The 15,562-nt window shown below is 43.4% G+C and overlaps 1 protein-coding gene across 16 annotated transcripts in view; it reads right to left on the bottom strand.

The window, feature by feature from the left end:
* SORBS2 (sorbin and SH3 domain containing 2) overlaps positions 1-6,578 on the bottom strand; it is a 209,193-nt gene extending 202,615 nt beyond the window's left edge. For 4 of the 16 annotated variants that reach the window (XM_058192266.1, XM_058192265.1, XM_058192268.1 and 1 more), the window contains exon 1: positions 5,921-6,575. The gene's annotated coding sequence lies outside the window, so the exon portion shown is untranslated. Of the gene's footprint in view, positions 1-5,920 lie in introns of all 16 variants that reach the window. The other 12 variants (XM_058192259.1, XM_058192260.1, XM_058192267.1 and 9 more) reach the window with 8 other exon arrangements.
* Between the last annotated feature and the right edge of the window lie 8,984 nt (positions 6,579-15,562).

Genomic DNA, 15,562 nt, shown 5'->3' with positions numbered 1-15,562 from the left:
CAGACTTTTAATATAATTAGTTTGAAAAGTTGCTACCAGTCTTATTTTGGCTTCCATAGACTAACATAGATAATAGGGTTCTCTTCCTATAATTCCAGGATTAAGAGATGTAGAGTGAGACATGGTGGTGGTGGTGATAAGGCAGGGATAGACAAATCCCAAAGAGCAATGGCTTATCATTTCAGTATTTGAAATGTAATATTTATTTATTATTTATTTATTATTTATTTATTATTCAAATTTGTATACCGCCCTATCTCCCACAGGACTCAGGGTGGTTCACAGGCATATAAAACATCTATATACAAATTAAAATAATCATTAAAAAACTTAGTCTAATGCCCAATTATTAAAAATGGAAATATAAATATTAAAACCAATTTAAAACCCCTATAAATTTAAAATCTAAGCCAGTCCTGCACAGGTAAATAAATGTGTCTTGAGCTCGCGACGGAAGGTTCGGAGGTCCGGAAGTTGACGGAGTCCTGGGGGGAATTCGTTCCAGAGGGCGGGAGCCCCCACAGAGAAGGCCCTTCCCCTGGGCGTCGCCAGACGACACTGCCTAGCTGACGGCACCCTGAGGAGTCCCTCTCTGTGAGAGCGGAGGGGTCGGTGAGAGGTATCTGGTAGCAGTAGGCAGTCCCGTAAATAACCCGGCCCTATGCCATGGAGCGCTTTGAAGGTGGTCACCAAAACCTTGAAGCGCACCCGGAAGGCCACAGGTAGCCAGTGCAGTCTGCGCAGGATGGGTGTTATGCGGGAGCCACGAGGGGCTCCATCTATCACCCGCGCAGCCGCATTCTGGACTAACTGTAGCCTCCGGGTGCCCTTCAAGGGAAGCCGCATGTAGAGAGCGTTGCAGTAATCCAGGCGAGACGTCACGAGTGCGTGAGTGACCGTACATAATACGGTAATAACTGTACATGTAGTTACCAAGTATTGATCTTGATTCAAACAAAGTTTCAATAATTCCTAATTCTGATACAATTATTTTGGTATCATTTTTCAGCTAGCTATTATTAACTATTTAAATGATTTTGTGTATTTTTTGCCCATTCTGTTCTTCTTTGTTTTTTAACCTGTTGTCTGTAAAATAATTTATTGGGGCTAAGTGGTACACTTCGGAAAGGGCATTTAATAAGATTGGTTTAATTTAGATTAAACCTTTTACCAAATTTCTGTCAACAGGAGAACAGGATCTCAAATGATTTGCATCTTCTCAAACATTTTCCATAGGTGCTCTTTTCCACTGATACATCAACTATTGGAGCTTTTGTCTATGCGTGAATATATTATCTGACCATTTCCTTTATGGTTCTTATGCTTTAATTTTATACCGTTCTGACATTCTATTATTAATCATAATGCCTAGATTTTCATGCTGAAACCTTGTACAATTTCAGACTCTAGAGCTATGGGAAATTTATACAAATGAATGTGCCTCAATGGAAAGAAATTCCTTCACATAGCCTATCTTTCTCTGGGTCTGCATTTTAATCGTTTGAAGGGAGGCAGCCTACAGAGAGATTTACTAATTCCAGTACAACACAAACCTTACAGTACAAATGAGATTTCAGACAACCTTCTATAAATCAGTATCAATTAATGCTGAAAGTATTGACATTATAGTATCGCTATAAACTACACAATTTCCCTTGTTATAGATTTTTACCAGCTAATATCGGTAATTATTGGCATGTCAGTGTCAGTTAAATGTCACTGTTATGCCTAATCCAATGAAAAAAATGAAAAAACATAAATGACCATTTTAAAAAAGTAACTTATCAAGGTGTACATATAAGTAACCTGATAATCTACTTTGGTGCTGTCAGGCCATGTGGAAGATCGTTATTAAGCCTGGCTCAGAAAAATGATTTCCTACAAGTTACTTTTGGTGGATTGTGCATTTGATCACAACTACAACTAAGTACTGCACGGATGGTCAAGAGTCTCCCAGTTGTGAATATTGCGGAACTTATGGATGTAGTAAATTATATTCCTTGAGGTTCTAAGATATAATGTAGAATGTAAGTGCTATGTAGACTTAATGTGAGACTTAATTCCAACCTACTAGTTCTTGGCCCTACAATGACAGATATACTGAAGATAGCCATCACGCTCGCACTCATTTTGGAAGCACCAAGGCACTCATTTTGGAAGCACCAAGGTTGAAAGGATTGGCTGGTGACATTACCTCTTCCTGGGAGATGCCCAGTTGGGGGCCGTTTTCATGTCCTCAGCAGAAGCTGGAGTGAATGATGGGAGCTCACTCCATCCTACGGCTGCACTTGGGTCTCAAACACAGGCTTGCTGTTTGACAACCCAGCATTTTAACCACATGAGCCACCGTACTCTGGAGGTAGGCCTCATTAAATGTGATGCGACAGTATTAATATGGAAGTTTGTACTTATTTATTTATTTATACAGAAACTTCACACATAATATATAACACTAGGGAAATAGGATACTTTTGGTTTCTAACTGCTGATTCCAGTCTAAAATGCAGGAGTTGTTTTGATTGTTTGCTGACAAATTCCATTTTCCTCTCCTTGTAACTCTTCCCTTGTGTTGGAGCCAAGATGAAACAAACATGGCCAAAATTTACCAAAGTGAAAGAACAATAAACCAACTGGAATTATTTTCTTCCAAGTGAGCTACGATTAAAAAAAGAGGATGAACTCACATATAAAAGCCAGCTACTTGTTTTCTTTTTATTGATTGTCCTTTTCAGAGAACAATTGCCTTGAAATAGAAGTTAGCTGTCCATGGAAACAATATACAGTTTGTCCTTGACTTATGACCACAATTGAGCCCAAAATTTCTGTTGCTAAGTAAGACTGTTGCTGCATTTTATGACCTATCTTGAAACAGTTGTTAAGTGAATCACTGCAGTCGTTAAATTAGTAATATAGTTGTTCAGTGAATATGGCTTCCCCATTGTCTTTGATTGTCAGAAGGTCATTAAAGATCACATGACCCAGGACACTGCAAACGTCACAAATATGAGTCAGTTGCCAAGAGTTTGCATTTTGATCACGACTAGGGGGATGCTGCAACAGTTGTAAATGTGGAAAATGATCATGGGGCACTTTTTTCGATGGGGTTATAACTTTGAATGGTTACTAAATGAACCATTGTAAATCAAGGACTACCTGCATAGCAATATTGCATGCAACTAGAAGTATCTAGTCATAAGATAATTTGATCACTAGGCAGGTCATTGCGTGAAGAAGTCAGGACTGCATCTTCACTTTTTTTTTCTTACACATAAAACAAAATATAAAGTAAGGATAGCAGAATCATTCCTTCTCTCTTTACTCCCTAGCCACATTTCACTGCACCGTGTTGCATCCAAGAAGACTATACGTTAATCTATAGTGGCAAAAAAGTCTGGTACTGCCTTTCAATTAATCAAATTATCAGACTCCTGATCTATTGCATCCAACAATTTGTTCCCATTCCTTTTGTTTTGAAGGCAGCTTAGGTCAAAAGCAGTGATTGGTATCTGTATTTTAAATTTTTCTGTAAGAACAGAGAATGATCCTCCTCAACTCTTGGCAATGGCATGATAATTTGGAGAAGAAGAATTGTATCATGTATCTGCCCCTAAGTTATTTGACATACCAAAGAGATCTCCCACAATGATGGCAAGTGGACCCCAGAAAGTAACAGAAATGTAAATGAATGCATAAATTAATCTCTGGAGAAAATATGGTCTTCCAAGAATCCAGAAATGTAGAATAGGACTAAGCAATCTTATACCTTTGAGAGTTAGTTCTTGCATGGAAGAAATCCTTATAACAGATGTGGACATTACTTGGCCTCCCATGCAAAGGAAGGTGTCATCAAATCTTTTCTACAGCTTGGGTAGGAGAATATGTTGCAAAAATTGAGTCCTGGATTTTTTTATATAAGATTTGAATTTTATATACTGCAGTTATTGGAGTATTTTTCTATATATTTTTTTTATCATAAGTTGTGGATTCTTGTGTACCCATTAAATACCTCCAGTCCAATTTATCAGGAAGACACCTGATGTTGCCCTCATATGTCAAGACAATAGTGCACACAGTCCTGGGTAATTGGCAAAGATGATTGGAATAGGTATCTGGGGAGCCCAAGGCTTCCTATTCCTTGTGTGCATAAAATCTTAACACTCAAACATGTTAGTTCTGTCTGTGGCCATTGCGTAGCTTAAGAAATCATCGAAGTATCTCCATGCAAACACTGTTCTCATCTTTAGTATTAATGGACAGAGTGCTCCATGTTTCACTTATTCGTAAAAAATAAATCTACCACTTCTTAACATGTTTACAATTACACACAGAAAAATATTGATGTGTACAAATGGCACATATTCTGACTGATAGAGATTTTGCATTTATAGGCAGCAGTGTGTGAAATAGTACTTGTTTTAATAGAGCTCTCAAGATTGCATTAAATTATCAGAATAGGTGTGCTACGAAAAAGAATTTCACATCATGGAACATAAGGCAAAATCTTCAAGTCTCATACTAAGACCCCTTAAAGCAAATAAAAGCAACAAGAGAACGATTCAATTCAGAACTTGGGAAAAAATTAATAGAACTAGAGGCAGAGGATGCATTTGCTAAGAACTTGGAAAGCAAGAGTTCCTAAAGCAAATATCCAATTTTGTGTATAACAATCTCTCAGCACACATATTCATAAGAAGTGATTCAATATACTATAAAATTTGAAAATCATTTGGACTTTGACACCCTTACAGCTTGCTTCATTCATAAGCACATCAGGCCCCTTCGTTACTAATTTACCAACTGACACAGGCTTAGCTGCTTTTAATGTTTAATCTATTATTAAAGGTTAAAATTACCCATGGTTTTTAAGGCAAATGATATGAGACTTGAGAATAAAAGAGAGGATGTATTCCAACTTTTCTTTCCAAGCAGCCCAACATGATGACATTTTGCCAAATAAATGAAAACTGTTGTACATTTTTATCCTGTGCTTTAAAGTACACATTGCCTGATCTCTGCTTTGATAAGCGATTATTATTATTAGGAGTCTGCTTTATGAATGATTTCAGGGAACAATTTATCCAGGAACTAGATGCCTACAGAATTACTGTAACACTAGATATATGTCAGAATCCTTTCCTTTGGACTGCTCTGTAGACATTTCATGCTTATGTTTCATTTCCTTTGTCCCTCACTGCTCTTGATAGACACTCTGCCATCCGAGATAGGTTTCAAAGGAGTTTACATGTGGCTGAATTTATTATGTGACACCGTGGCTTCCTTTCTTTCAATCCAACTCCAAACTGAGAGACATAAGTGCTGCATTATGCATCTGGAGATGATTTTGGTACCTGGCTGCTCTCTGGAAAGGTGTGAAGACTTCTCCCACTTACACACCTCTTAACAGCAGGAGCATCAGAAACTAATCAAACAAAGCAATGGGGCACCTTGTCCAGAAAACTACTACAAACACAGCTTTCCCTTATGACCTACTTATGGTAACAATACAATACCGGAGCAATAGTGAAGGAAGGTTGTGGTGTGCCTTCCATCCACTTATTACAACCACCTCAAAGCTGGGCAAAATGTCAATAAGGAAGGAAGGAGGCAAAGACTCGGTGACAGATTTTGAGCGTTCTCTCTAATCCTCGAAATATTGATCTACACACCCCTCCCCCCCTAAGTACAGAGAACGGTTAGAAGAAGAAGAAGCCGACTACACGAACGGGCGACAGCCGATCCAGAAAGCAAATCCTAGTTTACAATACAATAGCAGGCATTCCTATGCTGAGCGTCCGGGAAGAAAATTGCCGTGCAACTGAATGGAAAATCGATACGAGAAGGTTAAAAAAAAAACTTCCCCCAAGCACCACCTAGGAGCTCTTTCGCTGCAAGCAGTCTTTGCACCCAAACAAAAGCTTACCTTGCTCCCAGAGAGGTTCAGATGCGCATGAACAGCAGCGGGCTTTCTTTTGACTAAATCCTCAGCCAGATGCTCCCAACCCAGCAATCTGTTAAATAGGAAGTGCACAGTGCACGCCAACCTGAGTGGCTCCCCGCCCCCCAAGCCTGCAAGGCAGAGCCCGCCGCGAATTGCACACCTGCTCGCTCGCCCTCCGCCGCTGGTGTGGCTGTTCCTCGTCTAGCAGTCGCCCTGGGCAAGATCAATATGTGGGGGGAGGGAAGGAGGGGGAGGGCAACACCCTTCTTTGGGGGGTCACCACTTCACGCTTGCAGGGCAGCGGGCGGTCGTTCGGGAGAACATTGCGGGGAAGAGCCTCGCCGTCTCCCCTTTTTGCCCTCAAGATGCGCCTCCAAGCGCGCGCGCCCCAGCCTGCAAAACGCAAAGTGCCCGAGAGACATAGAGCGGATCACGCTGCATTCCACCCTTTCTCCCGGTGAGCGAGAGCCCGCTTGTCAAAATGGCAGCTTGGAGACATTCCGCGCTCTACTAAGGAGACGCGGATAGGCTTCTTTCTTCAGCTTCCTCGCAATAAGTCACACACACGCGCACGCACACCCCTTTTTTGTGTGGTTGTTTACTCCGCGGTAAACATAGCATAATATGCTACACTCTCTTAACCCTCCCCTCCCCACAGCCCCCAGCAAAATGGCTGGTCCTTTCAGCCCTCCTGTAGACAGCTCATTGGGTTCCATGAGCTTTCTGTAGTCATGGCAACAACCAACGGACAGATCTCCCAAGCATGGTTGATCATGTGCAGCTTGTCCCCCTCTGCTCCAGTCAACGTCGAAGGTAAAATGCGGCTGGGCTTCATTGTTACGCGGAGAGGACGCGCACAGACCTTTCTTCGGCGCGCGCTTGGTCTCGCTGGCTCTAAAGCGGGGCAGAGTCGGGAAATAGTCTTGCTTGTACAACACCGTTAGGGAAAGTCAGTGTAAGCCGATGGAATGATCTCTTTTCCTTTTCTTTTCTCCTCTAAAACTGGTCTGTGGCTTGAAAAATATTTAGAAAGCCATTTTGATTATTTATATCGAAGTGCACCTGTATGTATTAGTAGGGAATCTGAGCCGGTGCAGCAGTACTACAACTCCCATCCCTGAATCTAATCATGCTGGCAGAGGAAGAAGGTAAAAGGAAGAGTGTCCAGCCCTAACCTATAGGTTACTTGCTGTATTTGAAATATCAGTATCTGTAGTAACAAGGCTTTGTTAATTCAGGAGATTAATACTAAGTTTTCTAGCCTAAAAGGAATAGAGCAAGAAAAGTCGTATTTTCTTTCTGCAATAGCTAGATCTATATATCAGAATATATTATATTTTAAATGCCACCATTGTTTCCTAGCAAGGTTTTAATAGGTCATCACAGATAATAGACATAGACCAAAATGGTAATAATTTCCAAATGAGATTGGACCAGCAACATAGACAAAGCCAACATCAAGTGGCATCACAGTTAGTATAGAATACACCATTGTACAGGTAGGCCTCGATTTACGACCTCAATTGAGCCCAAAAATTTTGTCGCTAAGTGAGACGTTAAGTGAGTTTTGCCCCATTTTGCGACCTTTTTACAGTTGTAAAGTGAATTATTACAGTTGTTAAGTTTCTAACATGTTTCTTAAGTGAATGTGGCTTCCCCATTGGCTTTGCTTGTCAAAAGGTCACAAAAGGTGATCACGTGACCCCAAGATACTGCAACCAGAATAAATATGAGTCAGTTGTCAAGCATCTGGATTTTGATCACATGACCATAGGGATGCTGCAATGGTTGTAAATGTGAAAAATTATCATAAAACACTTTTCTCAATGATGTCATAACTTTGAACTAAATGAACTGTTGTAAGTAAAGAACTATCTGTAATTCGTAAAATGTAGTTTATGGCTTAGTAGTACATGAGAACACAACCACTGCGTACAATTCCAGAAACCTTGGTAGGAAAAAATAATTCTGTATTATGTAGGAAACCAGGTTCTTCCACAAAAATATGTAACAATCTCTAACATTGCCAAAGTGTTGAGGCAAAGTGGAAATATTTGTAGGAAATCTGAGAAATGAGGACATTTGTAGACCATATTTTTATTTATTTATTTATTTATTTTTCATATTTATATACCCCCCTATCTCCCTAGGGACTCAGGGCGGTTCACAGGCAATTAAAAATACATATAAATACAAACTAAAATGACAATTAAAAAACTTATTCTATAGCCGAATTATTAAAAAACAGTATAAATAATAAAAACCCATTTAAAACCAGTAAATTTAAAATCTAATCCAGTCCCGCGCAAATGAATAAGTGTGTTTTAAGCTCGCGACGAAAGGTTCGGAGGTCCGGAAGTTGACGAAGTCCTGGAGGGAGTTCATTCCAGAGGGTGGGAGCCCCCACAGAGAAGGCCCTTCCCCTGGGTGTCGCCAGACGACACTGCCTAGCTGACGGCACCCTGAGGAGTCCCTCTCTGTGAGAGCGCACAGGTCGGTGAGAGGTATTCGGTAGCAGTAGGCAGTCCCGTAAATAGCCCGGCCCTATGCCATGGAGCGCTTTAAAGATTGTCACCAACACCTTGAAGCGCACCCGGAAGGCCACAGGTAGCCAGTGCAGTCTGCGCAGGATAGGTGTCACGCGGGAGCCACGAGGGGCTCCCTCTATCACCCATGCAGCCGCATTCTGGACTAACTGGAGCCTCTGGATGCCCCTCAAGGGGAGCCCCATGTAGAGAGCATTGCAGTAATCCAGACGAGACGTCACGAGGGCGTGAGTGACCGTGCATAAGGCATCCCGGTCTAGAAAGGGGCGCAACTGGCGCACCAGGCGAACCTGGTGGAAAGCTCTCCTGGAGACGGCCGTCAAATGGTCTTCAAAAGACAGCCGTTCATCCAGGAGGACGCCCAGGTTGCGCACCCTCTCCATCGGGGCCAATGACTCGCCCCCAACAGTCAGCCGAGGACTCAGCTGACTGTACCGGGATGCTGGCATCCACAGCCACTCTGTCTTGGAGGGATTGAGCTTGAGCCTGTTTCTCCCCATCCAGACCCGTACGGCTTCCAAACACGGGACAGCACTTGATAGCTTCATTGGGGTGGCCGGTGTGAAAAGTACAGCTGGGTGTCATCAGCGTACAGCTGGTACCTCACACGAAGCCACTGATGATCTCACCCAGCGGCTTCATATAGATGTTGAACAGAAGGCGAGAGAATCGACCCCGCGGCACCCACAAGTGAGGCGCCTCGGGGCCGACCTCTGCCCCTGTCAACACCGTCTGCGACGGTCGGAGAGATAGGAGGAGAACCACCGATAAACGGTGCCTCCACTCCCAATCCTCCAACCGGCGCAGCAGGATACCATGGTCGATGGTATCGAAAGCCGCTGAGAGGTCTAATAGGACCAGGGCAGAGGAACAACCCCTATCCCTGGCCCTCCAGAGATCATCCACCAACGCGACCAAAGCCGTCTCCGTGCTGTAGCCGGCCGGAAACCGGACTGGAACGGGTCTAGATAGACAGTTTCATCCAGGTGCAGGGGAAACTGATATGCCACCATACTCTCTACAACCTTCGCCGCAAAGCGAAGGTTGGAGACCAGACGATAATTACCTAAAACAGCGGGTCAGGAGGCTTCTTGAGGAGGGGCCTCACCACCGCCTCTTTCAAGGCGGCCGGAAAGACTCCCTCCAACAAGGAAGCACTCGTAATCGCCTGGAGCCAGCCTCGTGTCACCTCCTGAGTGGCCAGCACCAACCAGGAGGGGCACGGGTCCAGTAAACACGTGGTGGCATTCAGCCTACCCAACAACCTGTCCATGTCCTCGGGAGCCACAGAGTCAAACTCATCCCAAACAATATCACCAAGACCACCCTCAGACGCCTCATCTGAATCGCCGCAATTTTGGTCCAGACCGTCTCGAAGCTGAACGATTTTATCGTATAGATAACCGTTAAACTCCTCAGCACGTCCCTGCAACGGGTCATCCCGCTCCCCCTGGTGAAGGAGGGAGCGGGTCACCCGAAACAGGGCGGCTGGGCGGTTATCTGCCGACGCAATGAGGGAGGAGGCGTAGCAACGCCTCGCTTCCCTCAGTGCCACTAGGTAGGTCCTAGTATAGGACCTAACTAGTGTCCGATCAGCCTCTAAACGGCTAGACCTCCAGGAGCTCTCTAGGCGTCTTCTCCGGCGTTTCATCCCCCTCAGCTCCTCAGAGAACCAAGGAGCCGGTTGGGATCATATTGGAGCAGTGTTTCTCCACTGACCCAACTTAAAGATGTATGGACTTCCAACTCCCAGAATTCTCCAGCCAGCATCTGAAAGTTGCTGAGGTTGTATTAGAGCAGGGGTCTCCAACCTTGGCAACTTTAAGACTTGTGGACTTCAACTCCCAGAATTGCTTTGCTGGCGGAGGAACTCTGGGAATTGAAGTCCACAAGTCTTAAATTTGCCAAGGTTGGAGACCCTGTATTAGAGTACTGAAGGTCTGCATCCAGTTATGCAGAGGAACATTGTGCAGCTCTTGCAGCTAACCCTTTAATTTAGATCACAAAACAGTGGTCCTGCTATCTTATGTAACTTGAAAAGTGAAATGGAGAAGGTCTTGGTGTTTTGCAAGTTTTAAGTTAGATTTGTTGCTGATTAGACAAAAATGTTCTCTATTTGTAATGTCAGACATTTTTATAATGCAGATACTGACTGCAAACAGCAAAATCCCATTGTGCTAAATAAAAACAAGCAGGGTCAAAGTTGAGGTTGACTGCAGGTGAATTCATCATTTTTAATTTCTGGGTAAAAATAAGCTATTGTGAGCTTTAAATGAACAGCAAAAAATAGATGCTTTTATTTTTTGTTAAAAATATTTATTAAAATATTTTATAAAGTTTAAAAGAACCATAGGAAGAAGTAAAAAAAAGAAATTGTAAAACAATAAAAGAGAAAAATGAAGGATTAAAAAAAAGAAAAAGACATCTAAAGAAGCAACTTTCAATCTTCTGTGCAGTAATTACACACATAGCAATTACAATCTCCTCCCTCCCATGCATATCAAGGTTCCTTTCTTCCCATAGACAAATCTTTTAAATTCACAAATTCAGAAATCATCAGTTCATTTTATCCATTTTTAGCAAAGAGTTCATTAAGGGTTTCCAGTCTTTGTAAAAGTAGTTGTAATTCCCGTCTTAATCAAACTCAGTTTAGCCATTTCTGAAAACTCAGCCATCTTCACAATCAGTTCCTCCATCACTGATGTTTCTGTAGCCTTCCATCTTTAGGAAATAGATGCTATTAAATAAAATAAATATTACAGTCTTATCAAACTGAAAGAGATATATATTTTCTTCTGTTAATACTTTGTTTAAAGGACAAAAGACAGGCAGGACTTGAATGCTTTGTTTTATGTTTATTCATTTTTTTATGATGTCTTAAGTGAACAAATATATCACACGGTTAGAGCTATGGTAGATAACAAGAACATGATAATGATGTGGTGATATATCGTTTAATCCTTTGTCTCTTTTTGAATGAGGGCTAACCTAGACATGGCTACTTAAGATGAAAAAATTAGGCAAAGTTTGCAATAAATCTGTCAGAGAGATGATTGGAGAAACACTTTATGCTACTTATATTCAGAAATTATATAGAAAAATAGAAACTTTGCATTGTTTAAGAGACAATTTTGGACTGGAACTTTAGGCATGAAAGTTTAGTGTGCTGTCCTATAATTTATACATAAGTGGAATCTACTTCATGTAACAGTAGTAAAGATAAAATGGAAAAAACTCTAATTGCAAATACTCCCCAATTCCATGAAGGAAATATTTATTTCTGTATTTATATCAGTGGTGAAATTTTCACTACCGGTTCTGTAGGTGTGGCTTAGTGGGTGTGGCTTGGCTGTCATGTGACTGGGTAGGTGTGGCTTGGCTCTCATGTGACTGGGTGGGCATAGCTTGGTAGTCGTGTGACCGGGTGGGCGTGGCCAACTTGACGTCCGTCATATCACTCGCTGTTAGAGCCAGAGATGTCATGGATTGAGTAAAATGTGGTGAAATTCATTTAACAACCCTCTTGCTTAGCAACCAAAATTTTGGGCTTGCTTGCTTGCTTGCTTTTCTCTTTCCCTCCCCCCCCACACTTACTCTCTCTCTCTCTCTCACACACACACACACACACACACACAAACATCTGGTCTGAGCAGTGGCGGTTGCGGGAGAAGGAAGAAAGTGCTTTGGAAGAGCGGGTGGGGCGGCCCAGAAGTGGCATGTCCCCTGTCATGGGCTGGATGCAGGCAGCTGGACCCACGGCAGAGGGGAAGGCAAGCGGGCGGCAGTTGCCCAAAGGCCCTGCGGAAACTGAGCATGCCAGGCCCAAAAGGCGAGCAAGCCTCACCATGTTTCCCCAAGGCGGCTCTTTGCACGAGCGCAGCGGGTCTCCCTTCCCCACTGCCAGTGTTGGCCTTACATCAGCCCGCCCTCCCAGCACTGCCTATGCACACCCCAGCAGAGCAGCAGTCTTGGCCCCAGCAGTGAGAGAAAGAAGAAAGTGAGCGGCCCCTCTCAGCCCCATCGCAAAGGTTGTGACTCCACCAAGGGCCAGCGGGAAGCATCTCTCTCGCACGCAAAGGCTGGATTCCCACCACAAGCAACAAGAAAATCTAATTGGTCCTCGGGTGGGATGGGGAGGGTTTCTCTTCCTTCCTCATGAATTAAAAACCCACATTAGAGCTGTAGAGGAGGAGGAAGAGGGGGACTTGCAGCACAAAAGCGCCAAAGATTGTGCAAAGTTGCAAACCTCAGGCGAGCTTGCAAAATGAACTCAATGAACCCCGCAAGGAGGAGGAAGAGAAAGTTGCAGTCACCTTGCCTTCCCTCTTGCCACTGGGAGCCCTGCCCAGCCTCGAAGCTGGCAGAGGAGAAGAGGAGGGCTGGTTGGTGTGATGGCTGCATTCTCCCCCACTGCACAGGCAGCATCTCGGCCTTGCAGCCACTGTGGTCTACCCCGCGCAAGCTGCAGGCATTGGATCAAGGTGCTGGAGGAGAGCGGAGCCACAGAGCAGTTTTGCAGAGGAGGTAAAATAGCGCAATGGCAGCTGTCCATGCCCTGTTTCTTGCCAGCCAGCAGGAGAAAGGGGAAGAGGAGGGAGGGAGGTGGAGGCTGGGTCTTCCTGGCCTTTGCTGAGCACACTCCCCCCCTTCTGCTCCCCCAATCACTTCAAAAAGATGCAAGAAGTGTTTCAGGCAAAGGTATTGTGGGGAGTTTTTGCAGCAGGAGAATAAAAAGGCTCTAACAAACCCGGATTATCACAGGGCTTCCCTCCCCTTCTTTATTTGTCTGCCTCTGCCATGTCTGGTCCCTTTTTGTTAAGATTACTCCTCTCCGGCGCTGGTGCCCCTCTCAACCCCAGCATAGATGCTGCATCTCTCCCAAGGGCATGGGGGTTAGGGTTAGCTGGACACCGACTTAGGAAGGCAAGCGGGCTTGGGGGACCACCGGGAAGGCTGTGTGGAAGGCAGGCAAGCAGGGCTGCGGGGAAGGGAGTAGGCTGCTAGCTCCCTTCCCCGTGGCCAGGCAGCCCCAACATGTTTGCCTGCCTTCCACACGACCTTCCTTTTTGCCTGCCTTTGCAAGCTGGCCATGGGGACGCCAAAAAGGCCATGTGGAAGGCAGGCAAGCAGGTCGGGGTCATCATCCATGGGGAATGGACGCAAGCGGGCAAGTGGTGACCAGTTTGGGGGCATGGCCAGCCAGAGGCCACTACCAGTTCGCTGACCCAAGCCAAATGTCTGCTGCCGGTTCCTGTGAACCGGTCCAAACTGGTAGGACTTCACCCCTGATTTATATCACACATTTCTCTGGCTTCTTAAGGTAATGTGTGTAGAAGCTCTCCCAGTTTAATTTTCACAACAACCCTGTGAGAGATAAATTGAACTGAGAGAGTGCTCAAACCAAAATTTTCCCAATGGGGTTTTGAATTTTCATGACCAGTCCACGTTGAAGTTCTTAATTCCTATAAATTTATTTATTTATTTTTTATTTGTCATAACACCATACATAAGTATAAACATGAAGCAACAGTAGGACAGGAACGGTAGGCACATTTGTGCTCTTATGCACGCCCCTTATAGACATCTTAGGAAAGGGGTGAGGTCAATAGTAGACAGTTTTTGGTTGAAGCTTTGGGGACTTTGAGAAGAGACCACAGAGTCAGGTAGTGTATTCCAAGCATTAACAACTCTGTTACTGAAGTCATATTTTCTGCAATCAAGATTGGAGCGGTTAACATTAAGTTTAAATCTATTGTTTGCTCTTGTATTGTTGTGATTGAAGCTGAAGTAGTCTTCAACAGGAAGGACATTGCAATAGATGATTCTATGAGTTAAACACAGGTCCTGTCGGAGGTGGCAGAGTTCTAAGTTTTCTAAACCCAAGATTTCAAGACTGGTGGCATAAGGTATTTTGTTGTATTCAGAGGAGTGGAGAACTCTTCTTGTAAAATATTTCTGGACACGTTCAATTGTATTGATGTCTGAAATGTGGTATGGGTTCCAGACAGGTAAGCTGTATTCAAGAATTGGTCTAGCAAATGTTTTGTAAGCTCTGGTTAGTAGTATAGTGTTTCTGGAGAAGAAGCTACATAAGATTAGGTTTACAACTCTTAATGCCTTTTTTGCGATGTAGTTGCAGTGGGCTTTGGCACTTAGGTCATTGGATATGAAGACTCCAAGGTCTTTGACAGGGTGGGGGTCATCTGTAAGATAGTGTCCGTCGAGTTTGTATTTAGTGTTTAGATTCTTTTTTCCAATATGTAAGACAGAGCATTTGCTGGTTGAGATTTGGAGTTGCCAGGTTTTAGACCATTCTGACAAAAAGTCAAGGTCTTTTTGAAGGGTAGCTGTATTGTTGATAGTGTTAAATAGTTTGACATCGTCAGCAAAGAGAACACAATTACTTTTAATATGGTCACAGAGATCATTAATGTATAATATGAAGAGTGTTGGTCCAAGAACACTGCCTTGGGGAACGCCACTATTGACAGGAACAGGGCACTGCCTATTTTGACCATTTGTTGTCTGTTTGACAGAAACACTGTTATCCAATTGTGGAGGGGACCGGAGATGCCGTAGGATTTTAGTTTGAGGAGAATAGTGCTTAGTATACATAGAACATCGAATAATAGATTTGGAAGGGACCTTGGAGGCCTTCTAGTTCAACCACCTACCCATGGCAGGAGATCCAGTACTATTTCAGATAAATGGCTCTTCTTATAAACCTCCAGTAATGGAGCACCCATAGCTTCTGGAAGAAAGCTATTCTGCTGATTAATCATTGTCACTGTCTGGCAATTTGTCCTTAATTCTAAGAAGAATTCTTAATTCTCATTAATTTTATCATTAATGATCTTCCACCAATTACTTAGATCCTCAGGTGCTTTGGAGAATAATTGACCCCTTTTTCTCCATGACAGCTTCTCAAACACTGGAAGATTGCCGTCATATCACCCATCCTCCTTCTCTTTGTTAGACTAGTCATACCCTTAATCGTTCATTAATCGTATGATTTAGCCTCTAGACCCCTTATTTATTTATTTATTTATTTATTATTTACATTTGTATACCGCCCTTC

This window comes from Ahaetulla prasina, chromosome 8 (genome assembly GCF_028640845.1).
Source record: "Ahaetulla prasina isolate Xishuangbanna chromosome 8, ASM2864084v1, whole genome shotgun sequence".
NCBI classification, from domain to species: Eukaryota; Metazoa; Chordata; class Lepidosauria; order Squamata; family Colubridae; genus Ahaetulla; species Ahaetulla prasina.
This window is presented reverse-complemented; position numbering and strand designations above follow the sequence as displayed.